The 24373-nt window shown below is 40.7% G+C and overlaps 1 protein-coding gene across 5 annotated transcripts in view; it reads right to left on the bottom strand.

Moving 5' to 3' along the window:
• Window positions 1–2786, bottom strand: part of SV2B (synaptic vesicle glycoprotein 2B) — a 195494-nt gene extending 192708 nt beyond the window's left edge. For 2 of the 5 annotated variants that reach the window (XM_014341586.4, XM_008959835.4), the window contains exon 1: window positions 2170–2786. The gene's annotated coding sequence lies outside the window, so the exon portion shown is untranslated. Of the gene's footprint in view, window positions 1–212; window positions 863–1434; window positions 1586–2169 lie in introns of those variants that run through there. The other 3 variants (XM_014341585.4, XM_008959836.5, XM_008959837.6) reach the window with 2 other exon arrangements.
• Window positions 2787–24373: the final 21587 nt, after the last annotated feature.

Genomic DNA, 24373 nt, shown 5'->3' with positions numbered 1-24373 from the left:
TGACACATAGTAGGAACTTAATGAATGAACTGCCATTTCTTGAGCACCTACTTTGTGCCAGGCAAGTTATATATAATGATCGGGTAACAATGAGTAAATATTTTAAAGTATCTTTTCTTTAATTATTATAAGAATCCTATTACTGTCTCCATTTTACAGATCAGGAAACTAATGCTCAAAGAGGGGCTGAGTAACTTGCCCAAGACACTCACCTAGGTCTGTTTGAGCATCCACGCTCATGCTTCTTGTAGTGCACGCTGCTTTTCAAATACCTTAATGATGGTGTAGGCACATGTAACACACATCTCTGGCAAATACATAACACAAGAGCTTTTCATTCTATCATTTTTCTTCACCCATCACAGCTTTGGTCCAGGAAGAAACATCCTTGAGATTGGATTTTCATCTCCCAGAAAAGACTGGTAGTAACAGCTTTAGTTTTCCCTTATTCCACCCATTTAGGGAAAATCAAGGGAGAGTTTTCCTTTCGAACTGGGCTGGGACAAGAACAGATAGGTCGGGGACCCAGGGAGAAGCAGACAGAAGTTCATCTGCTCTGAAACTCCCTCAGAATTTTCCAGAGTCCCTGCCTTTGTGAAGTGTTGCTTCAAAACCTTCATAGTCCTGGAATTCAGGAAAACCATTCATTAAAAAAGGAAAAAATTAAAAGTCTGACTTGTATTGCGTGTGCTCCTCTCTGGGTGTCAGCCTGTGTCTACTGGGGTCTAGTCACGTACTGCAAATACCAGCCCAGCCGAGACTTGTAAAGCTCTGCCCACCCAGTGGCAGTGATGGCAATGGTGTGGGAGAGTCATGTGGGTCACTCCCGGACCGAAGAACCAAGAGAGCGACCCAGTTCCTGCTGAAATCCACACCATGCCTAATCCATGAGGGCTTCATTTTTATACTAATCACTGCCACTATCAATTTCCTCCTCCTCTCTGCTCTCACTGCTCTTTTCCAACACCATCATGAATTTATCCACCTCCTGATTACGAGTGCTTCTCCCCCTACCAGGTGTGAACCTCAGGGAGCCAGGACATTGTTATCATCATCTCTGCATCCCCAAGGACTAATCCCATCTCTGACAAATACTAAGTGCTCAGTAAGTATTTGCTGACTCAAGAAAGATGCAGAACGAGCCTGTACCTACTGCACCAACTGGAACAAGCAGAACAAGTCACCTCTTCTGGAAAGGGCAGGAAGCAGAAACACAGAGGAGACCAGCATAGACCAGAACCACCGCTGAGCCGACTACAGTGCCCAGTCCTCCCTCATGCACCCTCCTTACCCCTCACCTGCCACTCTCTGAGCCCCAAAGCCACCCACATTCACCTCCCCAAGGGCTAGAAAGCCAGCAAGCCTCCCCCAGCGTCCCACCCCACCCCACTGGGGCTGCTCTTATCAGAGCCCAAGACACCAACGTTAAGTTACCCTTAAACGGAGTAATTTGCATCTGTAATTTCCGGATAAAGGAGTGTATTTCATCAGCCCTGCTGAACCCTGGACAGCAGAGATTTCTACCACCCGTCTGCCGAAGACACAGCGGTGCCTTGCTCCTCCCTGGCTAAACGCATTTGCTAGCCCATCCCTGCAAAACAAGTCATTTTCTTTCCCTTGCGCTAAAACCCGTCCATAAACAAATCCTTCTGTGTCCCTAAGAAACGGCTCCCACGCCCACGGAGGGCGCCCTGCACATACAGAAATACACACTCACAAACCGCAAGAGCCACCAGGTGTAAGCACGTTTGAATTCTGTTCTTTAAGAACAAGCCAACAACAATAACAAAATCTATCTACTAGAATGTAACTGAAACTAAAAGCAGCGGCTAGGAAGCTTATGGAAACGGAGCTATAAATGCCAGCAGCCTGACATTTATAAGTTGCAAAACTACTTATGGCGCTAATAGTTCAAACAGGGTTTTAAAACAGCCCTTGGGGAGGCCGCTTTCAAAGAAGCGCACAGCTCCAGGCAGCGGGCAAGTCCTTGCTTTTCTGCGCCGGCTTTTCAAGACTCTCCGGTCTTTTGTGCCATTTACTATGAACAGCACTCAGCTGTGCGAGCGTGTATATTTCAGCCCAGGCAGGCGAGTCTGGGAGCCCTGGCGCACGCGGGGTCCGCGCCCCGGCTGGGTCGGTTGCACCGCAGCGAGCAACGCAGTCCCCTACCTGGGTGGGAAATCTGCTGGCGGCCGCCTCCGGATGCAGGCAGAGCAGCGTCCGCCCCGGCAGCCCCGCGTGCAGCTCCGGCTACCGCGGAGCTGGGCGATCCCGGCGGAGGCAGGCGCCGGCGGGTGTCACACCTGCATCACCGCGCCCACGCCGCCGCCGCCTGCCGCCCAGGCGCAGCGCGCAGCGCGCAGCGCGCCCCCGCACTACAGAGCACTCGGGGCGGGAGGCTCCTGGGTCCTCTACTCAGCGGGATCAGATCCTAACCCGCTTTCTTCCCGGCCCGGGCATGAAAAGTATTCGCTGCGGGCAGCTCTGCTTCTAAATCTCCTTCTGATCGAAGGCTGGGTGTGGAGATAGCTCAGAGGGAAGGAGGACCAGTGAGGCCGCAAGGTCTCCGGATTTGCAGACCAATAAATATTAAACTTCTTATTCCTCGAGTTTTGTAACCAGCTGATCATGGGCGTCGTCTCGCTGTCTCCACCCCGCCTAGGGCGAGGGGGCGCTGTGGACTCCACATGCCCTTCCACCCACTCCGAACTAGGATGCGTCAGAGGACTAGACGCAAGTTCCCGGGAAGGGGAATCCTCTGATCACGCCGCCCCCGAAGTATCGTCGATCATGGGTGCTGTTCGACTGCTTTGTTCTCGTTTGCCTCATCAGGAGCTGAAAAGAACCTACCCGGCCAGCGCGGGGAGGAGGAAAGCCTGCAAGGCTTGGTGCATTCAAACAAGCCCTCCACCTCTGTCTCCCTCCTTCCAAACCACCACCCGCTAACTCCACTGACGAGAGTTCAGCAAACTAAACTGCCAAGGCTTAGCACCGAAAGACTCTTTAGGAGCATAGGGCTCCTTCTAGGAGCAAGTAAGGAGCAAGGAAAGGACACTGGAAATTCGGATGCGGACTCAAACAGCACAACACTGCAGGTGCCTGGCCCCTCTAGGATCCGAAGCTACGTTCCTTTCCTAACAGGGCTAAAATGAAGGCCAGTTCTGGAAGAGCCTTCCCCCTCTTCTCCATGGGGCACATCCTCCATCATGAGGTCTTCAGCTGGACTCCCCACTCTCGCTGCCGTCAATGACCTGCGCTCCAGCTCCCTGCCTCTTCCCTGGCTGGGGCCTCCGCCGACTCGCACCTGGACCACCCGCAAGGACTTCAACTTCTCAGGCTCCTGGAGTCATTTCTCAACATGTAAATCTGATCTTGACTCTTTCCTACCTAAAACCATGTGATGGCTTCCCAGTGTCCTTGAAAAATCCAAAACCTTTTTTTTTTTTTTTTTTTTTTTTTTTTTTTGAGACAGGGTCTGGCTCTGTTGCCCAAGCTGTGGTGCAGTGGCTGGATCACAGCCTCAACCTCCCCAGCTCAAGCAATCCTCCTGCCTCAGCCTCTCAAGTAGCTGGGACTACAGGCATGGGCCACCACTCCTGGCCAATTGTTAAACCTTTTGTAGAGTAGAAGTCTCACTCTGTTCTCCAGGCTGGTCTGGAACTCCTGAGCTCAAGTGATCCGCCTGCCTCAGCCTCCCAAGCTGGGATGCAGGCTCGCGCTACAGCGCCAGCCTAACACATCACATTTAAGTGCTGGAAAGCAAACACTTGCTAACCCCCACAGCCTCACCCCTCCACCCTCATCTTTTCCCCTGTACTCTGGCCATATGGAACTTCTAATTCCTTGGACGTGCCTCACTCTTTCACCTCTAGGTCTTTGCACATACTGTTCCCTCTGCTTGGAATGTTCTCCTCCTCCCATTCCTCTTACCTCTGCCTAAAGCCTTATCATTCTCAGCTGAGCCATCTCTTCCTCAAAGAAGTCTTCCCTCATCCCTGAAATACCTGAGTTCTCCCTGCTCCATGTGCCCAGAGATACCATTAGTTCCTCTACTACAGCACCCAACGCCTTACTAAAGTTGTTGTCCGGCTTCCATAAGAGAATGTAAGCTGTAGGAACGCACGCCTCTGTTGTCTGCCTCATATGGACAGGGACCCAGAATATCGTATCTGCTTAATATCTATTGCTATAGCCACCATCCAGATTAAGGTGGCAAACAGTCCTGTCATCAAGGGGTCTCTTTATGCTCTTTCCCGGGCAATACCAGTCACCCTCCACCTAGGTGTAACCACCACTCTGACCCTTTTCAGCACCAATTAGTATCACCTGCTCTTGAACTACTCATGAATGGAGTCATATAGTATATATATAGTATGTACTCTTTTGGGTGTGGCTTCTTTTACTCAAAATAATGTCTGTGAGATTCTTCCATATCATTACATATATCAGTAGGTCATTTTTTTCTTATTGCTGTATGGTATTCTATTGCCTGAATATAACACAATTTATCCCTTCTTCTATGAGTGGACATTTGAGTTGCTTCCAGATTTTAGCTGTGATGAATAAAGCTGCTATGAACTTGTTTTTTGTTCTTTTTTGTTTTTGTTTTGTTTTGTTTTGTTTTGAGAAGAAGTCTCGCTCTGTTGCCCAGGCTGGAGTGCAGTGGCATGATCTCAGCTCACTGCAACCTCCACCTCCCAGATTCAAACAATTCTCCTGCCTCAGCCTCCCAAGTAGCTGGGATTACAGGCACATGCCACCAAGTCCGGATAATTTTTGTATTTTTAGTAGAGACGGGGTTTTGAAATGTTGGCCAGGCTGGTGTCAAACTCCTGACCTCAGATATCCACCCACATCAGCCTTCCAAAGTGCTAGGATTACAGGTGTGAGCCATGGCACACAGCCTGTTATGAACATTTGATAGACATATGTGCTCTTTTCTTTTGAATATGTAACTAGGAATAGAGTTGCTGGGTCACAAGGTAAATGCCTGTTTTTGCCTTAGTAAATAGATACAGTACTTTGCCTTAGTAGATACAGTACTACCAAACAGTTTTCCAAAGTGGTTGTGCCAGTTTACAGTCCTAGTCCCATCTGCAATATTTGAGAATTCCAGATGTTCTATTTCTTTGCCATAACTTGGCATTATCAGTGCTTTTAATTTTAGCCATTCTTGTGTGTAGTGTAAATTACATTGAAGTTAAAACTTTGATATAGTTTTAATGTGTATTTCTTGATGATTACTAATGTTGAGCAATTTCTTATGCTTATTGGCCATTTGGATATTCTTTTGTAAAGTTTCAAGTCTTTTGACCAATTTATTGGGTTTTTTGTCTTTTTCTTATTGATCTGTAGGCACTCTCTCTGTTTTAGGTATAAATCCTTGGTTGGATATAGTAATTTTAATATCTTCTCCATGTTTGGGGCTTATATTTTTATTGTCTTAATTTTAATGACACACAACATTAATTTTTTCTTTTGTGATTAAAAGACAAATGCTTTTGTGTGTTTTGTTTAACAAATCTTTCTTTGTCTCAGGGTTGGGCATCTATTGTCTGGTGTTTCTTTCCTTCTACAAGCCTTTGTTTTACCCTTTACATTTTAGTTTATTTTCTATTTGTGCATGGGATAAGGTAGGCTGAAATTTTACTTTTATTTCAAGATAGCAGTTGCTCCAAAACCACTGTGGAAAAGACCATTCTTTATGAATTAGCTTGCAATAGCATCTTTGTTATAAGTCAAGTGACCATCTATATGTGCATCTATTTCTAGACTCTTCATTCTGTTTCACTGGTCTGTGTACCTGTCCTTACACCAACACTACACTGTCTTAGTTACCTTTATTATAAGTCTAGAAATCTGATCATGTTTGCCAACCTTTTTTCTTCTTCCAAGTTGTCTTGGTTCTTTCGGGTCCTTAACTTTTCCACAAGAATTTTAGAATCAACTTGTCAAATTATGCACACAATCCCTGGTGGGATTTTGATTGGCATTGCCTTATATCTATAGATCAATTTGGTGAGAATGAACACCTTAGCAATACTGTCCCCCAATAATTTTACATTTTATATCTCTCTACTTATTTTGTGTTCTTTAATGTCACTCAGAAATACTTTATAGATTTCAGTGAATAGATCTTGCCTATGTTTTGTTGTATCATGCTTAAATCTTTGATGTTTTCATTCTATTGTAAATAGTACTATAACTTCATTTTTAATCTTATTGCTAGTATACAAAAATATAATTAATTTTAGATTGACCTTATATCAGTATCAAAATAAAACTTATTTCAATATATTGTTCTTATATTTTATATCCTTTTAATTGCTAAATTCACTTATTAATTTTTACAGCTTGTATAGGCCAGGCGCGGCGGCTCACACCTGTAATCCCAGCACTTTGGGGAGGCCGAGGTGGGCAGATCACGAGGTCAAGAGATTGAGACCATCCTGGCCAACATGGTGAAACCCCGTCTCTACTAAAAATACAAAAATTAGCTGAGTGTGGCGGCACATGCCTGTAGTCCCAGCTACTCAGGAGGCTGAGGCAGGAGAATCACTTGAACCCGGGAGGTGGAGGTTGCAGTGAGCTGAGATCGCACCATGACACTCCAGCCTGGCAACAGAGGAAGACTCCATCTCAAAAAACAAAAACAAAACAAAACAAAAAAAGCTTATATATTCTTTGATATTTTTAAGGTACAGAATATATGTGATTAAAGACAATTTTACTTTTTCTTTTCCAATGGTTACATCTTCTACATAAACTTTTTCATGCCTTATTTCTCTAGCTAGGCCCTTTCATAAAAGTGATGACACTGGGCATCATTGTCTAACTCTCAAATTTGGGGGATGGGGCATCTTCATACGGTTATGTATGATGTTAATTGTAAACGTGGTAATAATGAACAGCATGTCTTAGTCATAACTTCAGAGGGAAAGCACTCTTACTAATAAGTATGATGCTAATCATAGGTGTATAGGGGAGGAAAAATAAGTTCCCTTCTACCCTTCTAAAATGTTTGGCTGGGGCTTCTGAAACAAAATACAGATTAACAAGAGAAAACCAAACAAGTTTATTAACATGTATATCTTACATATGCCTGGAGGATACCCAGAAAATAAGTAATTCTCACAGAGATAGCTTCAAACTCCATCTTATACAACATCTTCAACAAAGAATAATAAATTTTTAGAGAAGTGACAAGACAAAAGAAAAGGACTTTGAGTCTCCTACAATTTAGGAAACTGTAGGAAGCCAAATATACAGGAAACTAATGGTAGATAAATGCTAGTTAAGCATGTTATGTAGATGTTCTGCTGCTGTCTCCAGGCTGATAAGGGTCTAAAGTCATTTCTATCTGGTGATTTACTTTTGGCGTTCTTGGTTGAGAGTGGAGGGGAGACTTTCATGTATATGTATGCCCTGCTTTTAGGAAAATAGGGAAAGGCCAGAGAGTTTTTCTTGTATCTGCTTTTCCCCAATTGTCTTTAGCTCAAGATAAGCCTTATGCCAAAGTGGCATATTTTGGGGAGATACTTCTAATCTTTATATTTAAAAGCTTCCCTCTTCTGTTAGATTGCTATGAAACATATAATAAATGGGTGTTAAATTTTGTCATTTTTTTGCATCTACTCAGATGACCATATGTATTTTTTTCTTTCATTTGATTAATATAGCAAATTACTTTGACTGACTTTTGAATGTTAAACCAACCTTACATTTCTCAAATAAACCCCATTTTGTCATGGTGTAATATTTTTATTATCATTGCATTTGATTTGATAATATTTAGTTTAATATTTTTGTGTCTGTGTTCTTGAGAGAGATTAGCATGTAATATTTCTTCTAGTGTCCCTATCACATTTTTTTTATTATACTTTAAGTTTTAGGGTACATGTGCACAATGTGCAGGTTTGTTACATATGTATACCTGTGCCATGTTGGTGTGCTGCACCCATTAACTCATCATTTAACATTAGGTATGTCTCCTACTGCTATCCCTCCCCCCTCCCCCCACCCCACAACAGTCCCCAGTGTGTGATGTTCCCCTTCCTGTGTCCATGTCTTATCATTGTTCAATTCCCACCTATTAGTGAGAACATGCGGTGTTTGGTTTTTTGTCCTTGCGATAGTTTGCTGGGAATGATGGTTTCCAGTTTCATCCATGTCCCTACAAAGGACATGAACTCATCATTTTCTATGGCTGCATAGTATTCCATGGTGTATATGTGCCACATTTTCTTAATCCAGTCTATCGTTGGTGGACATTTAGGTTGGTTCCAAGTCTTTGCTATTGTGAATAGTGCCACAGTAAACGTATGTGTGCATGTGTCTTTATAGCAGCATGATTTATAATCCTTTGGGTATATACCCAGTAATGGGATGGCTGGGTCAAATGGTATTTCTAGTTCTAGATCCTTGAGGAATCGCCACACTGACTTCCACAATGGTTGAACTAGTTTACAGTCCCACCAACTGTGTAAAAGTGTTCCTATCACATCCTCTCCAGTACCTGTTGCTTCCTGACTTTTTAATGATCGCCATTCTAACTGGTGTGAGATGGTATCTCATTGTGGTTTTGATTTGCATTTCTCTGATGGCTAGTGATGATGAGCATTTTTTCATGTGTTTTTTGGCTGCATAAATGTCTTCTTTTGAGAAGTGCCTGTTCATGTCCTTCGCCAACTTTTTGATGGGATTGTTTGGTTTTTTCTTGTAAATTTGTTTGAGTTGATTGTAGATTCTGGATATTAGCCCTTTGTCAGATGAGTAGATTGCAAAAATTTTCTCCCATTCTGTAGGTTGCCTGTTCACTCTGATGGTAGTTTCTTTTGCTGTGCAGAAGCTCTTTCGTTTAATTAGATCCCATGTGTCAATTTTTGCTTTTGTTGCCATTGCTTTTGGTGTTTTAGACATGAAGTCCTTGCCCATGCCTATGTCCTGAATGGCATTGCCTAGGTTTTCTTCTAGGGTTTTTATGGTTTTAGGTCTAACATTTAAGTCTTTAATCCATCTCTTATTAATTTTTGTATAAGGCGTAAGGAAGGGATCCAATTTCAGCTTTCTCTATATGGCTAGCCAGTTTTCCCAGCACCATTTATTAAATAGGGAATCCTTTCTCCATTGCTTGTTTTTGTCAGTTTTGTCAAAGATCAGATAGTTGTAGATATGCGGCATTATTTCTGAGGGCTCTGTTCTGTTCCATTAGTCTATATCTCTGTTTTGGTACCAGTACCATGCTGTTTTGGTTACTGTAGCCTTGTAGTATAGTTTGAAATCAGGTAGCGTGATGCCTCCAGCTTTGTTCTTTTGGCTTAGGATTGACTTGGTGATGCGGGCTCTTTTTTGGTTCCATATGAACTTTAAAGTAGTTTTTTCCAATTCTGTGAAGAAAGTCATTGGTAGCTTGATGGGGATGGCATTGAATCTATAAATTACCTTGGGCAGTATGGCCATTTTCATGATATTGATTCTTCCTACCCATGAGCATGGAATGTTCTTCCATTTGTTTGTATCCTCTTTTATTTCATTGAGCAGTGGTTTGTAGTTCTCCTTGAAGAGGTCCATCACATCCCTTGTAAGTTGGATTCCTAAGTATTTTATTCTCTTTGAAACAATTGTGAATGGGAGTTCACTCATGATTTGGCTCTGTTTGTCTGTTATTGGTGTATAAGAATGCTTGTAATTTTTGTATATTGATTTTGTGTCCTGAGACTTTGCTGAAGTTGCTTTTCAGCTTGAGGAGATTTTGGGCTGAGACAGTGGGGTTTTCTAGATATACAATCATGTCATCTGCAAACAGGGACAATTTGACTTCCTCTTTTCCTAATTGAATACCCTCGATTTCCTTCTCCTGCCTGATTGACCTGGCCAGAACTTCCAACACTATGTTGAATAGGAGTGGTGAGAGAAGGCATCCCTGTCTTGTGCCAGTTTTCAAAGGGAATGCTTCCAGTTTTTGCCCATTAACTATGATATTGGCTGTGGGTTTGTCATAGATAGCTCTTATTATTTTGAGATACATCCCATCAATACCTAATTTATTGAGAGTTTTTAGCATGAAGGGTTGTTGAATTTTGTCAAAGGCCTTTTCTGCATCTATTGAGATAATCATGTGGTTTTTGTCTTCGGTTCTGTTTATATGCTGGATTACATTTCTTGATTTGTATATGTTGAACCAGCCTTGCATCCCAGGGATGAAGCCCACTTGATCATGGTGGATAAGCTTTTTGATATGCTGCTGGATTCGGTTTGCCAATATTTTATTGAGGATTTTTGCATCGATGTTCATCAAGGATATTGGTCTAAAATTCTCTTTTTTGGTTGTGTCTCTGCCAGCCTTTGGTATCAGGATGATGCTGGCCTCATAAAATGAGTTAGGGAGGATTCTTTCTTTTTCTATTGATTGGAATAGTTTCAGAAGGATTGGTGCCAGCTCCTCTTTGTACCTCTGGTAGAATTCGGCTGTGAATCCATCTGGTCCTGGACTTTTTTTGGTTGGTAAGCTATTGATTATTGCCTCAATTTCAGATCCTGTTATTGGTCTATTCAGAGATTCAACTTCTTCCTGGTTTAGCCTTGGGAGGATGTATGTGTTGAGGAATTTATCCATTTCTTCTAGATTTTCTAGTTTATTTGTGTAGAGGTGTTTATAGTATTCTCTTATGGTAGTTTGTATTTCTGTGGGATCGGTGGTGATATCCCCTTTATCATTTTTTATTGTGTCTATTTGATTCTTCTCTCTTTTCTTCTTTATTAGTCTTGCTAGTGGTCTAACAATTTCGTTGATCTTTTCAAAAAACCAGCTCCTGGATTCATTAATTTTTTGAAGGGTTTTTTGTATCTCTATTTCCTTCAGTTCTGCTCTGATCTTAGTTATTTCTTGCCTTCTGCTAGCTTTTGAATGCGTTTGCTCTTGCTTTTCTAGTTCTTTTAATTGTGATGTTAGGGTGTCAATTTTAGATCTTTCCTGCTTTCTCTTGTGGGCATTTAGTGCTATAAATTTCCCTCTACACACTGCTTTGAATGTGTCCCAGAGATTCTGGTATGTTGTGTATTTGTTCTCGTTGGTTTCAAAGAACATCTTTATTTCTGCCTTCATTTCATTATTTACCCAGTATTCATTCAGGAGCAGGTTGTTCAGTTTCCATGTAGCTGAGCAGTTTTGAGTGAGTTTCTTAATCCTGAGTTCTAGTTTGATTGCACTGTGGTCTGAGAGATAGTTTGTTACATTTTCTGTTCTTTTACATTTGCTGAGGAGTGCTTTACTTCCAACTATGTGGTCAATTTTGGAGTAGGTGTGGTGTGGTGCTGAAAAGAATGTATATTCTGTTGATTTAGGGTGGAGAGTTCTGTAGATGTCTATTAGGTCTGCTTGGTGCAGAGCTGAGTTCAATTCCTGGGTATCCTTGTTGACTTTCTGTCTCGTTGATCTGTCTAATGTTGACAGTGGGGTGTTAAAGTCTCCCATTATTATTGTGTGGGAGTCTAAGTCTCTTTGTAGGTCACTAAGGACTTGCTTTATGAATCTGGGTGCTCCTGTATTGGGTGCATATATATTTAGGATAGTTATCTCTTCTTGTTGAATTGATCCCTTTACCATTATGTAATGGCCTTCTTTGTCTCTTTTGATCTTTGTTGGTTTAAAGTCTGTTTTATCAGAGACTAGGATTGCAACCCCTGCCTTTTTTTGTTTTCCATTTGCTTGGTAGATCTTCCTCCATCCCTTTATTTTGAGCCTATGTGTGTCTCTGCCCGTGAGATGGGTTTCCTGAATACAGCATGCTGATGGGTCTTGACTCTTTACCCAATTTGCCAGTCTGTGTCTTTTAATTGGAGCATTTAGCCCATTTACATTTAAAGTTAATATTGTTATGTGTGAATTTGATCCTGTCATTATGATGTTAGCTGGTTATTTTGCTCATTAGTTGATGCAGTTTCTTCCTAGCCTCGATGGTCTTTACAATTTGGCATGTTTTTGCAGTGGCTGGTACCGGTTGTTCCTTTCCATGTTTAGTGCTTCCTTCAGGAGCTCTTTTAGGGCAGGCCTGGTGGTGACAAAATCTCTCAGCATTTGCTTGTCTGTAAAGTATTTTATTTCTCCTTCACTTATGAAGCTTAGTTTGGCTGGATATGAAATTCTGGGTTGAAAATTCTTTTCTTTAAGAATGTTGAATATTGGTCCCCACTCTCTTCTGGCTTGTAGAGTTTCTGCCGAGAGATCAGCTGTTAGTCTGATGGGCTTCCCTTTGTGGGTAACCCGACCTTTCGCTATCACATTTTTGTATCAGAGTTTACTGGCCTCATAAAATGGGCCGAGAAGTATTCTCTCACTTATCTTTTTTTGGTAGATTAGTATCCTTTCTTTCTTTCTTAAAGATTTAAAACTTAAATCAGTATATGTCCTCTATTTGCTTTTTACCTTTCCCTTTTTCTATTTTAATAATATTTGGATACTCTAGAGATTTTACAGTGCAACTCTAACAACTTTAAGTTAACCTTATTACTCTTATTACTTCCCAAACAATGCAAAAACCTTGCAAAAATTAAACTACATTTGTCTCTTCCTGACTTCTGTGCTACTATTTTCATATATTTTACTTAGTTTATAACACTATAAACCCGTTAAAAGTCAATATCCTTCTATATTGAATTGCATATGTCCCATTTCTGGTGGTCTTCATTCTTTCCTGAAGTTCTGTGCTTCTGAGATCCTTTTATTTCAGCTAGTACACAGCTCCTTTTAGTATTTCTTGTAGTGCAGGTCCGCTAGGGACTAATATTCTCAGCTTTTGTTTGACTTAAAATGTCTCTATTTTACCATTATTTTTGAAGGATATTTTTCACTGTGTATGAATTCATAGATAGAAGTCTCAGCCGGGCGCGGTGGCTCACGCCTGTAATCCCAGCACTTCGGGAGGCTGAGGCGGGTGGATCACAAGGCCAGGAGATCGAGACCATCCTGGCTAATACGGTGAAACCCCGTCTCTACTAAAAAATAGAAAAAATTAGCCAGGCGCCTGTAGTCCCAGCTACTTGGGAGGCTGAGGCAGGAGAATGGCGTGAACCCAGGAGGTGTAGCTTGCAGTGAGCCGAGATCGTGCCACTGCACTCCAGCCTGGGCGACAGAGCGAGACTCTGTCTCAAAAAAAAAAAAAAATAGAAATAAAAATACGTAAGCTTAGAGTGGTCAAGTGATTTTAAGGCCAGACAACCAGTAAGTGATGGGGACGAGAGTCCAAATCATGGTATAGTTCTGAAGCCTGACCTCTTTCCACAAAATTATCCTTCTCCTATTCACATAGGCTTGGTTCCTCCTCCGTTTGGTTCCAACTTAACTGTCCTGTCTTATCCCTCCTCATATCCATTCCCACTCCTTCCATTCTAGCCACATTGCTCTATTCTCTCAAATGCTCTGCGCTTATTTTCTGTTCTGTGTCTTTACACACACTTCCTCATTCTAGTACTGTTTTTGATCCTCAACCCTGGAAAAGGCCAATTTATCCTTCAAATTTCTACTCAGATTCCATATCCTCCAATAAACATGCTCAGACCACCCTCTTCTGTCCCCCAGTTCCTCATAGCAATCTCTCCCTTCCAGATATTTATGTATTCTCTGTACTACTTGTTCCTTCATTTAACAGACCTTTATTCACTTCAGGCACTGGAAACACAAAAATGACTAGAAGTGAAATCCTATAACAGACACATTGAGCACTTGCTATGCACCAGGCACTGTTCTGAACCACTTATACATTCTACATATTTAATCTTCACAGCAACACTCTAAAGTAAGTACCTTTTTCCCAATCTAAAAACAAAGAAGAAAAAAGTAAAGAAAATAAAGTCAATACCTTTTTTACTTATGAAACTACTGATGTACAATGAGGTTAAACAAGCTGCCCAATGTCACACAGCTAGGAAGTTGGGCAAATGGGCTCCAGTGTCCATACTTTCAAAACCACTACCTCACATAAGTTCAGATGAAGCACAGAGAAGATAAGCCCGCCTCACAGAAGTCTTCACAGAACAGGTGATGTTTTAAGGGTGTCTTGAAGAAAGATGAGCGGTTCATCAAGAAATTAGGAATAGAAGAGTGCAATGGACATTGTGGTTGATTCCCCAGCATGCAATCCAGTCTCTCTCAGCAACTGTGAACTTTAAAAAAGTTTAGAAAAGATATGAACCTCATGAATGGTTTGTGACTGACCTAACATTAACCATCTCAGTAATTGCACTAATTCCAGTAAGTAATTTCAGTGCCCCTTGGCTAAAATTCAAGATGAGATTTGGGTGGAGACACAGGCAAACCATATTATGGGGCTATTTGCTTCCTCTTTCACGTCCAGGAGAAGAGGAAGAGTGCCTCCAAGTGTAGTTCTGCCTTCAGCATGATCTCATGGGCTTTTTTGGACCAATTTTTGTAGGTTTGCTTGTGCACAAGGGTCCAGCTGGTCCCCCACTTGGTTCCTAGAAGACACATCTGCTAGCAGAAGAGCCCTGGAGCAGGAAGTGAAAACTATGCTGTGCAGCTGAGGCAAGGTGCTGATGCACCTGGGCAGAGCTGATTCCTGCACCAATTGCTAGATTAAAGGTAGACTGAGGGGCTATGAGGCAGGGCACAGAAGGTGCCCTGTAGTACTGGATGTCAAAGAAAGAAAAAGCACCTGCAAGCTCAAGGCCATCATTCAGTTGCTAGAATCAGGCTACCTCTGTACTTCCAGTAATGTGAGCAGCAATTCCTCATTGTTTCAGCAACCTCTTTCTTTTTAATTCCCCCTTTAATAAAAGGAGACTGCAAGACCGAAAAAAAGTATGAATTGTAGCATGGCAAGTAACAGCAGAAAGGCAGTCAGAGATACAGAGTTTGTTGTCCTCATTCGTTTTGAAGCCTTAATGGTAACACATCATTCATATTCAGAAATGGCTTTTTATTTATGTAAAATAAAGCATGCTGCCTTTTTTGTAACCTGAAGCCAAAGTCATGTCAATTCTTATAGTAGTTATTTCATACAGAAGAAATAACCTGTGAAATCAAGTAAGAAATTCATTAATCAACTCAGCCTTCCATTCAACAAATTTGAGGTACCTCTCATGTACCAGTCAATGTTGTTTTCACCAGAGATACAGCAGGGAACCAGATAAAACTGCCCACCATCAAGGAGCTTACAGTCTACTGGGGAGAAACAGACAGTAAGCAAGTAAATATCCAGGGGAGGGATAAAGCTAACACTGACTTTGTATTTTAATGGATCGTTTTGGCTTCTGTATCAGGAATAGACTCTAAGGGGCAGGGGTGGAAGCACGGAAACCAACTGAGAGACTCACATAGCGATTCAGGCTAGAAATGATGGTGGCCTGGACCAGGTGGAAAGAGTGAAGGTGGGCCAGGCATGGTGGCTCACGCCTGTAATCCCAACACTTTGGGAGGCCAAGGCAGGCGGATTACTTGAGGTCAGGAGTTCAAGACCAGCCTGGCCAACATGGTGAAACCCTGTCTCTACTAAAAATACAAAAATTAGCCGGGCACGGTGGTGGGTGCCTGTAATCCCAGCTACTCAGGAGGTTGAGGTAGAGGAATCGCTTGAACCCAGGAAACAGAGGTTGCAGTGAGCTGAGACACGCCACTGCACTCCAGCCTGGGTGACAGAGCGAGACCTAGTCTCAAAAAAAAAAGAGAGAGAAGGTGGTAAGAGGTGTTCATCCCCAACCCCTTTATTATGCATATGAGTAAAATTTTGAGGAGGAAAATGTCTGAGAGAGAAAAGGGGGATCCAGAAGGAGAAAGGGAAGAGAATGAAATAGAAAAAGTCATTGGATAGGTGTTGAGGGGGGCATTTGATTGGGGAGCAGTTGCAAAGTGTGAAAGAGACAGGTAGAAATGGAAAGAAATAGAAGTTATGAATTGAATCCACTTTAATGTTAATCAATAGTCAAGTAAAGATTGGAATTACTTTTAATGACCTTCAGTTGTGTTTCTGAGGCACATTTCTTGAAATACACCACCATGCAAAGATGGGACCATATGGGACTCAGTATACATAAGTTACACAGGTTTACATTGCATGAAACTTATAATGTTCAACACATTTGAAAGTGATTTTAAAATATTTTTGCTCATTGATTTTTTTTTAGTATTTTGCTCTGACGTATACTAAGTACCAACTCCTGCAAAGAAAATTAAATAGATGGCAATTTAGGTATGAATTGAATAAGCATCGTGATCAGAGTCTCAGGAGATAGAATGTAGTTTAGAAATTAATTTAGCTAAGTTTGGACTTCTTACATTCATCATTTCATAATTCATATTTTTTAATTTGTACAGTTCATTGCACAAGCCCATTTTCTTTTCCTTAAAGAAGAGGTTTGGTTCTTAAGGAACCCTGTGGTTTAATAAGGAAAAGTGTGTGAAGTAAAGTATAAACAACATGTGATTCTGAGGGCAAGTTTTTGTGGCTGGGTTTGCCTCTCTTCCAGACTCAGTGGAATGATGAAGTAGAAGCAAAACTGGATGACCAGTTGGGCAGGGAGCACTGGATGACCTCCTTGTTCAAAAATATTGGGGACAACAAATTCTGCCTTTCAAATGCAGGTGCACTCAGAGTGTGAACTCCATCACACCTCTGTGTGAACACAGTGGTGCCTCAGTTATCAAAGACAGTGGACAATGGAGCACTAACAAACAATAGTAGGGGAAGTCCTAAAGACCTAGATTCAGGGAACCTGGGTTCTGGCCACATCTCTGCTAGTATCCATGTGGCTCTAAGAAAGTCACATTACTTCAATAAATGGTATTGAGAAAACTGAATGTCTGCATGCAAAAGAATAAAGTTCAACCCTTACCTTACTGTATACAAAGAGGAACTCAAAATAGATCAAAGATCTAAACATAAGAGCTAAAACTATAAAACTCTTAGAGAAAACAATGGAAAAAGCTTCATGATATTAAATTTCACAATGATTCCTCGTATATATAACACCAAAAGCGCAGGCAACAAAATAAAGATAAATTGCTCTACATCAAAATTAAAAGCTTCTGTTCATCAAAATACACAATCAACAGAGTGAACAGGCATCTCACTAAATGAGAGAAAATATTTTCAAACTATATATCTCATGAAGGGTCAATATAAGAACTATATAAAGAACTCCTACAACAACAGAAAAAAACAAAAACAGGCAAAGGATTTAAACAGACATTTTTCCAAAGAAGGTATACAAATGCCAATAAGCCCATGAAAAGATGCTCCACATCACTAATGATTAGAGAAATGAAAATCAAAACCAAAGTGAGATAGCACCTCACATCTATTAGGATAGCTGCTTATTTAAAAAAAAAAAAAGCACAAATATGCACAGAAAATAACAAGTGCTGACAAGGATTTGGAGAAATTGGAGCTTGTGTGCACACTTGGTAAGAAGCTTTGTATACTGTTGTTTGGTAAATGGTGCAGCCACTGCGGAAAACAGTGTAGTGGATCCTCAAAAAATTACGATTAGAATTATCATATGGTCCGTTATCTATATGATATGCTTATAGGTATGTAAAAAAATTGGAAGAAGGGACTTGAGATATTTTTAGATTCGTATTTATAGCAGCATTATTCTCAATAACAAATGGGTAGAAGTGTCCAAGTTTTCATCAACAGAGGAAGGGATAAACAAAATGTGGTATATGGTATATACATATAGTATATATATACACATACATATATATATATACATATGATGGGATATTACTCAGCTTTAGAAAGAAAGAAAATTCTCACAGAGGCTACAACATGAAAGAACATTAAAGACATTAAGCAAAGTGAAATGTCAGTCACAAAAGGGCAAATACTATATGATTCCACCTATATAAGGTACCTAGTGTAGTTGAATTCAGAGACAGAAAGAAGAATGGTGGTAGCCGGGGGCTAATGGGAGGGAGGAAGAGGTTATTGCTTAAGGGGTACAGAGTTTCAGTTTTGCAAAATCAAAAGAACTCTGGAAATAGATGATGGTGGTCCCACAACAATGTGAGTGTGCTTAATGCCACTGAACTGTGTACCTGAGAATAATTAGTGTAGTAAATTTTATGTCATATGTAGTTTACAATTAATTTTTTTTTTTGAGACAGAGTCTTGCTCTGTCTCCCAGGCTGGAGTGCAATGGTGCAATCTCGGCTCACTGCAACCTCCACCCCCCGGGTTCAAGCCATTCTCCTGCCTCAGCCTCCCAAGTAGCTGGGATTACAGGCGCCTGCCACCATGCCCAGCTAATTTTTGTATTTTTTAGTAGAGATGGGGTTTCACCATGTTGGCCAGGCTGGTCTTGAACCCCTGACCTCAGGTGATCCACCCGCCTCGGCCTCCCAAAGTGCTGGGATTACAGGTGTGAGCCACCATGCCCAGCCTACAATTAAAAAAATTTTTTTTTAGATGAAGTCTCGCTCTTGCCCCCCAGGCTGGAGTGCAATGGTGCCATCTCGGGTCTTTGCAACCTCTGCTTCCCAGGTTCAAGTGATTCTCCTGCCTCAGCCTCCCGAGTAGCTGGGATTACAGGCATCTGCCACCATGCCCAGGTAATTTTTATATTTTAAGTAGAGATGGGGTTTCAGCATGTTGGCCAGGCTGGTCTTGAACTGCTGACCTCAGGTGATCCGCCCGCCTCGGCCTCCCAAATTGCTGGTATTACAGGCGTGAGCCACCACACCGGGCCAGTTAAAATTTTTTAAGATAATAAATAGAAAATGCATTCACAGTGTAGGATACACAAAAAGTGTTCCAAAAGTAATGAACTTTATATTTGTTATTATTTTACTACGTTTTCATGAATGGAGGACCAAGATGTTCCTATTATGTTGAGTTCCTCTCTAGGCAAAAAAACACATCATGGGATAAAATCATCAGAATTTTTAGAAATGCCTGAGAAATTATTCAGTCCCACTACCCTGGGAAATTTACAATCCCTTGCCAACTCTTTGAGGGCCATGTCTAAAATCCAAGGTTTGGATGTTTCAATTAAATCTGTCAGTACTTTCACCCCTCATAGTCCTCCAATCTACTTCAATAGTTTGTAAATTATATTCTGCAATTTTAGGTTCTTCAGGCAAAGGGGCATGCTGAGTGGTTTGAGCTCTGGATGCTTCTGTACACACACACACACACACACACTTTCCTTCAAGCAGAGGTGCTACACTTATTTTTGTTTTACATACTAGATTGTGTTCAAGATTTACTTTTTTTTTAAAGTCCTTCTAATAGAAAAAATTGAAAGCTATATTTCTTTTTTATAAAGCCAAGTAAGTGAATTTTTCGGGTAAATAATGTTTACCCCCTTTAAGTCACAAAACTTATTTTAAATTCTCACTATGTTTGATACAAATCCTACACAAGCTGACTCTGTCTTTTTTTCCAAAATAGGATTTCTTGAGCACAGTCCAATTAGTAAGGCTTGGCTTTGCCAGAGATTGGCATGTGATGGACTCTATACTACATGTATAAGTTTCTGTTTGCTATTCAAGAAAAATACAATACTTTGAGACCAAAATGAATCTAATAACTAAGAAGTAGCTTGGTCCCTCCTATCAAACAGCTTTTGGGTTTTCCTATGTCAATGCACCTGAATCTTCATTTTCCACCCAGTATCAATTCAGGTTCCACACCACCAGCTCCACACACGTTGTTACCTCTATTTAGGACACCTGCTCTTCCTTTCCTACACCGAGTCTTCATCTGGCCGAATTCTTGTCATTGCTAAAAACTCAGCCCAGCTCTTGCCACCTAAAAAGCCACCAAAGCTGGGTAAAATGCTTCTCCTCTCATCTCCCAAACACTCTGTCCATATGTATACCATGTACATGCATGTACCCCATAGCACTTCCCAACTCTTATTATTATTGTCTATTTGTCAGTCTTTTTCTTATGTAGGTATATGCCCCTCAAGCCAAAGTCTGCATTCTATTTATCTCTGTAACCACAATGCAGGTGACAGGGCTGGAGTACTTAATATGTATTATTTAACTGAACTAAAATAATTTTATGTCAACTTAAAGGTTCACAGATGATCAACACTTTTTTAATTACCAACTTCTCTTGACTTCACAGGTAGTATTCTGCTATACTTCATCTCTTAGTTATATCAGATAATTTGAATGTCAACTGCTGTTAACAAGATTATTTAATGACATAGAAAAATACAAATGGAAATTAAGAAAAAAATCTAAATACAAAGCTGTGCAAACTTAATCAAAATTTTACGAAAGCAACTACAAGACCAGGTGCGGTGGCTCACGCCTATAATCCCAGCACTTTGGGAGGCTGAGGCGGGTGGATCACAAGGTCAGGAGATCAAGACCATCCTGGCTAACATGGTGAAACCCCCGTCTCTACTAAAAATACAAAAAATTAGCCAGGCGTGGTGGCAGGCACCTGTAATCCCAGCTACTCGGGAGACTGAGGAAGGAGAATAGTGTGAACCCAGGAGGTGGAGCTTGCAGTGAGCCGAGATCCTGCCACTGCACTCCAGCCTGGGAGAAAGAGCAAGACTCTGTCTCAAAAAAAAAAAAGCAACTACATATATTGTATTTATATGTATGTAGGAAATATTTGCATACACTGTATACAATACATATATGTATATTACTGTGTATGCAAATAAGTCCTACATACATATAAAAAACTATAATATATATCTGCTTTCATATATAGATGCACATGGAAATGTACTGAAATAGTTAATAGCATCTAAATCTTTTAGGGATGTCTACAGGCATTTTTAAAAATATCTCTTAAAAAATTCCAGTCTGACATATGTTTGGAAGTTGCCACTTCATCGTAACGATAAGAAAAAACCTGAACAAACTGAAAAATCAACAACTCTTTTTAGGTGAATCAGAGAAGTAAGGTCACAGAGCAAACCATTGACCCCAAAATTGGAGAGATGAACAGGCAGATATGGAGAATCATAACATACTGGAGTGAAAACCCCATGGGAACCAGTACTCGGGTAGAAAAACCCGACTTGGCCGGGCACAGTGGCCCACGCCTATAATCCCAGCACTTTGGGAGGCCGAGGTGAGAGCATCACTTGAGGTCAGGAGTTCAAGACCAGCCTGGCCAACATGGTGAAACCCGTCTCTACTAAAAATATAAAAATTAGCTGGGCGTGGTGGCTTGCACCTGTAGTCCCAGCTACTCAGGAGGCTGAGGCAGGAGAATCACTTGAACCCAGGAGGTGGAGGTTGCCGAGATCACACCACTGCACTCCAGCTTGGGCAACAGAGTGAAACCCTGTCAAGATAGAAAGAAAGAGAGAGAGAGAGAGAGAGAGAGAAAGGAAGGAAGGAAGGAAGGAAGGAAGGAAGGAAGTAGGGAAGGAGGGAGGGAGGGAGGGAAGGAAGGAAGGAAGGAAGGAAGGAGAGAGGCAGGGAGGGAGGAAGGGAGGGAGGGTGGGAGGGAAGGAAGGAAGGGAGGGAGGGAGGGAGGGCAGGAAGGAAGGAAGGAAGGAAGGAAGGAAGGAAGGGAAGGAAGGAAAGAAAAGAAAGGGACCTAACCTATAAATGACAAATTGCTGGAGGCTCAGTATGAACAAGTCTGTCACACCAAAACTCCAGGGAGATGTAGTTATTGAGGGGCTTTCATTAGTTTTAAGTCCAGGAGCTCAACCAGGTTCCCACAATGAAGACTGAAGAAAAATCTTCTGTTTCCAGCAGGGGAAAGAGAAGAGAGGAAAAGTGGTTACTCTGAAGTACACCAAAGCATTATTTTCTTCTGAACAAGGTCTGCCTTCAAAAGAAACTATTAATATTTTAGGGTCACATTTGTAATCCCCACATATGGGAGGCTGAGACAGGAGGACTCCTTGAGCCTGGGCAAGAAAGCAAGACCCTCATTTCTATTTTTAAAAAAAATTAAAAATTCATCAGGTTTGGCTGGGCACAGTGGCTCATGCCTGTAATCCAAACACTTTGAGAGGTCAAGGTGGGAAGTTTGCTTGAAACCAGGAGTTCAAGACCAACCTGTCCAATATAGTGAGACTCTGTCTCTTAAAGTGAGAGAGAGAGAGAGAGCAAGAGAGAGAGAGAGCAATACTATTTTACCAGAGCATAATTTATTGGGGTTTTGTCAGAGCCTAACCAACCTAGGGGAAGTGATATATCTGACTCCAGTCCCTTCCACCCATCCTGTCCTACCTAAAGCAGGGTGGAGCGGGAGAGGGGGGAATTTAAAGGCACCTGTGAAGTGCATAGTCAAGGGACACAAGCTCACTAAAACCCCTCATCATAGGACTATAGAATGTTTCCCCTCCCCCACTCCTTATCACCACATCACTAAACGTCTATTTACCAGAGTTCCTTTCTACAGTACATAATGTCCAGCTTTTAACAAAAAGTGAAAGGCATACTGAAAGAAAAATAACAGTTTGAAGAAATAGAGCTGAGATGCCGGAATTATCAGATCATGAATTTAAAACAACTATAATTAACACGGTAAGGACTCCAGTGGAAAAAAGTAAACATGCAAGAACAGATGGGCAATGTAAGTAGAGAGATGAAAATTCTAAGGTCAAAAAGAAATGCAATATATCAAAAAACACTGTAAGAGAAATGAAGAAAGCCTTTGGATGGGCTCATTAGATTAGACATGGCTGGGGAAATTATCTCCAAGCTTGAGGATATGTCCATAGAAACATCTAAAACTAAAAAGCAAAGAGAAAAAATACTGAAAAATAGAATAGAATATCCAAGAACTGCGAGACAAATACAGAAGGTGTAACATAAATATTGTGAATATCAGGAAAAGAAGAAATAGAGAAAAAAACAGAAGAAATATTTAAAGCAATAATAACAGAATTTCCCAAAAAATAAATGTGAGACACCAAATCGCAGATCCACGAGATTTAAAGAACACCAGGAAGAATAAATACAAAAAAATTACACTGAAGCATATTATTTTCAAACTACAGAAAATCAAAAATAAAGAAAAAATTCTGGAAAAAAAATACAGGACAAAAATACCTTACCTGTATAGGAGCAAAGATAAGAATTACATCTGAATTCTCAGAAACATTGTAGGCAAGAGGAAAATAGAGTGGAATATTTAAAGTGTTTAGAGAAAAAAGCCTCAACTAGAATTCTTTATCCTGTGAAAGTATATTTCAAAAGTGGAGAAATAATTTCTCAGACAAACAAACATTGAGGGAATTTATTGCCAGTAGACCTTCCTTTCAAGGAATATTTTTAAAAACTTCTTCAGAGAGAAGAAAATTGATAAAGTCCAGAAACTCAAATCTACATAAAGAAAGGAAGAACATTTGAAAAGGAATAAGTAAAAGTAAATAAAAACTTTTATGTTTCTTATTCCTGATTGGTATAACAGAGAATGGTTTGTTCAAAATAACAATAGCAATAATATATTTGATTATGTATGTTCATGTGTATGTAAATATATACAGACTGTCCATGATATCTGATGGTTCAACTTATAACTTTTTTGACTTTACAATGGTATGAAAGGAATGCACATTCAGTAGAAACTGTACCTCTAGTACCCATCCAATCATTGTTTTTCACTTTCAGTACAGTTTTTAACAAATTATATGAGATATTCAACACTTTATTATAAAACAGACTTTCTGTTAGATGATTTTGCCTATATGTAGGCTAAAGTAAGTGTTCTGAGCACATAGGCTAGGCTAAGCTATGATGTTTGGCAGCCTAGGTATATTAAATCCATCTTTCCCTTGTGATATTTTCAATTTATTAGGCTGTAACCCCAATGTAAGTTGAAGAGCATCCGTATACACTTATGTGTGCTTAGGTATATATGAAATGAATAATAGCAATGATATAAGGGGTGAGAAGAAGGAATTAGGCTTATTTGTTTTTATAAGGTATTTGCACTACTTTTGAAGTGGTATGGTATTATTTGAAGGTGGATTAAATTAGTTGTAACTGTATATTGCAAATTGTATCTAGAACAACCACTAAAAAGTTTTAAAAGTATACTTGATATGCTAAGAAAGAAGAAAAAATTGAGAAAATTTATATAATGGTCAATTAAAACCACAAATGGCCTAAAAAGAGTGGAAGGCAAAAGTGAAATAAAGAAAAAGGCAACAATAGAAAACAGTAATAAGTATGATAGATATCAACACAACTAAATTAATAATCACTTTAGACATTAATGGCCTAAATCTACCACTTAAAAGACAAATTGTCAGCGTGGACCAAAAAACAAGAGCCAACCATATATTTCCCACAAGAAACTCACTTTAAACATAAACATATATATTAAAAGTAAAGGGATGAAGCCAGGCACAGTGGCTAACGCCTGTAATCCCAACACTTCGGGAGGCCAAGATGGGCAGCTCACCTGAGGTCAGGAGT

This window comes from Pan paniscus, chromosome 16 (assembly GCF_029289425.2).
Source record: "Pan paniscus chromosome 16, NHGRI_mPanPan1-v2.0_pri, whole genome shotgun sequence".
Classification (NCBI taxonomy): domain Eukaryota; kingdom Metazoa; phylum Chordata; class Mammalia; order Primates; family Hominidae; genus Pan; species Pan paniscus.
This window is presented reverse-complemented; position numbering and strand designations above follow the sequence as displayed.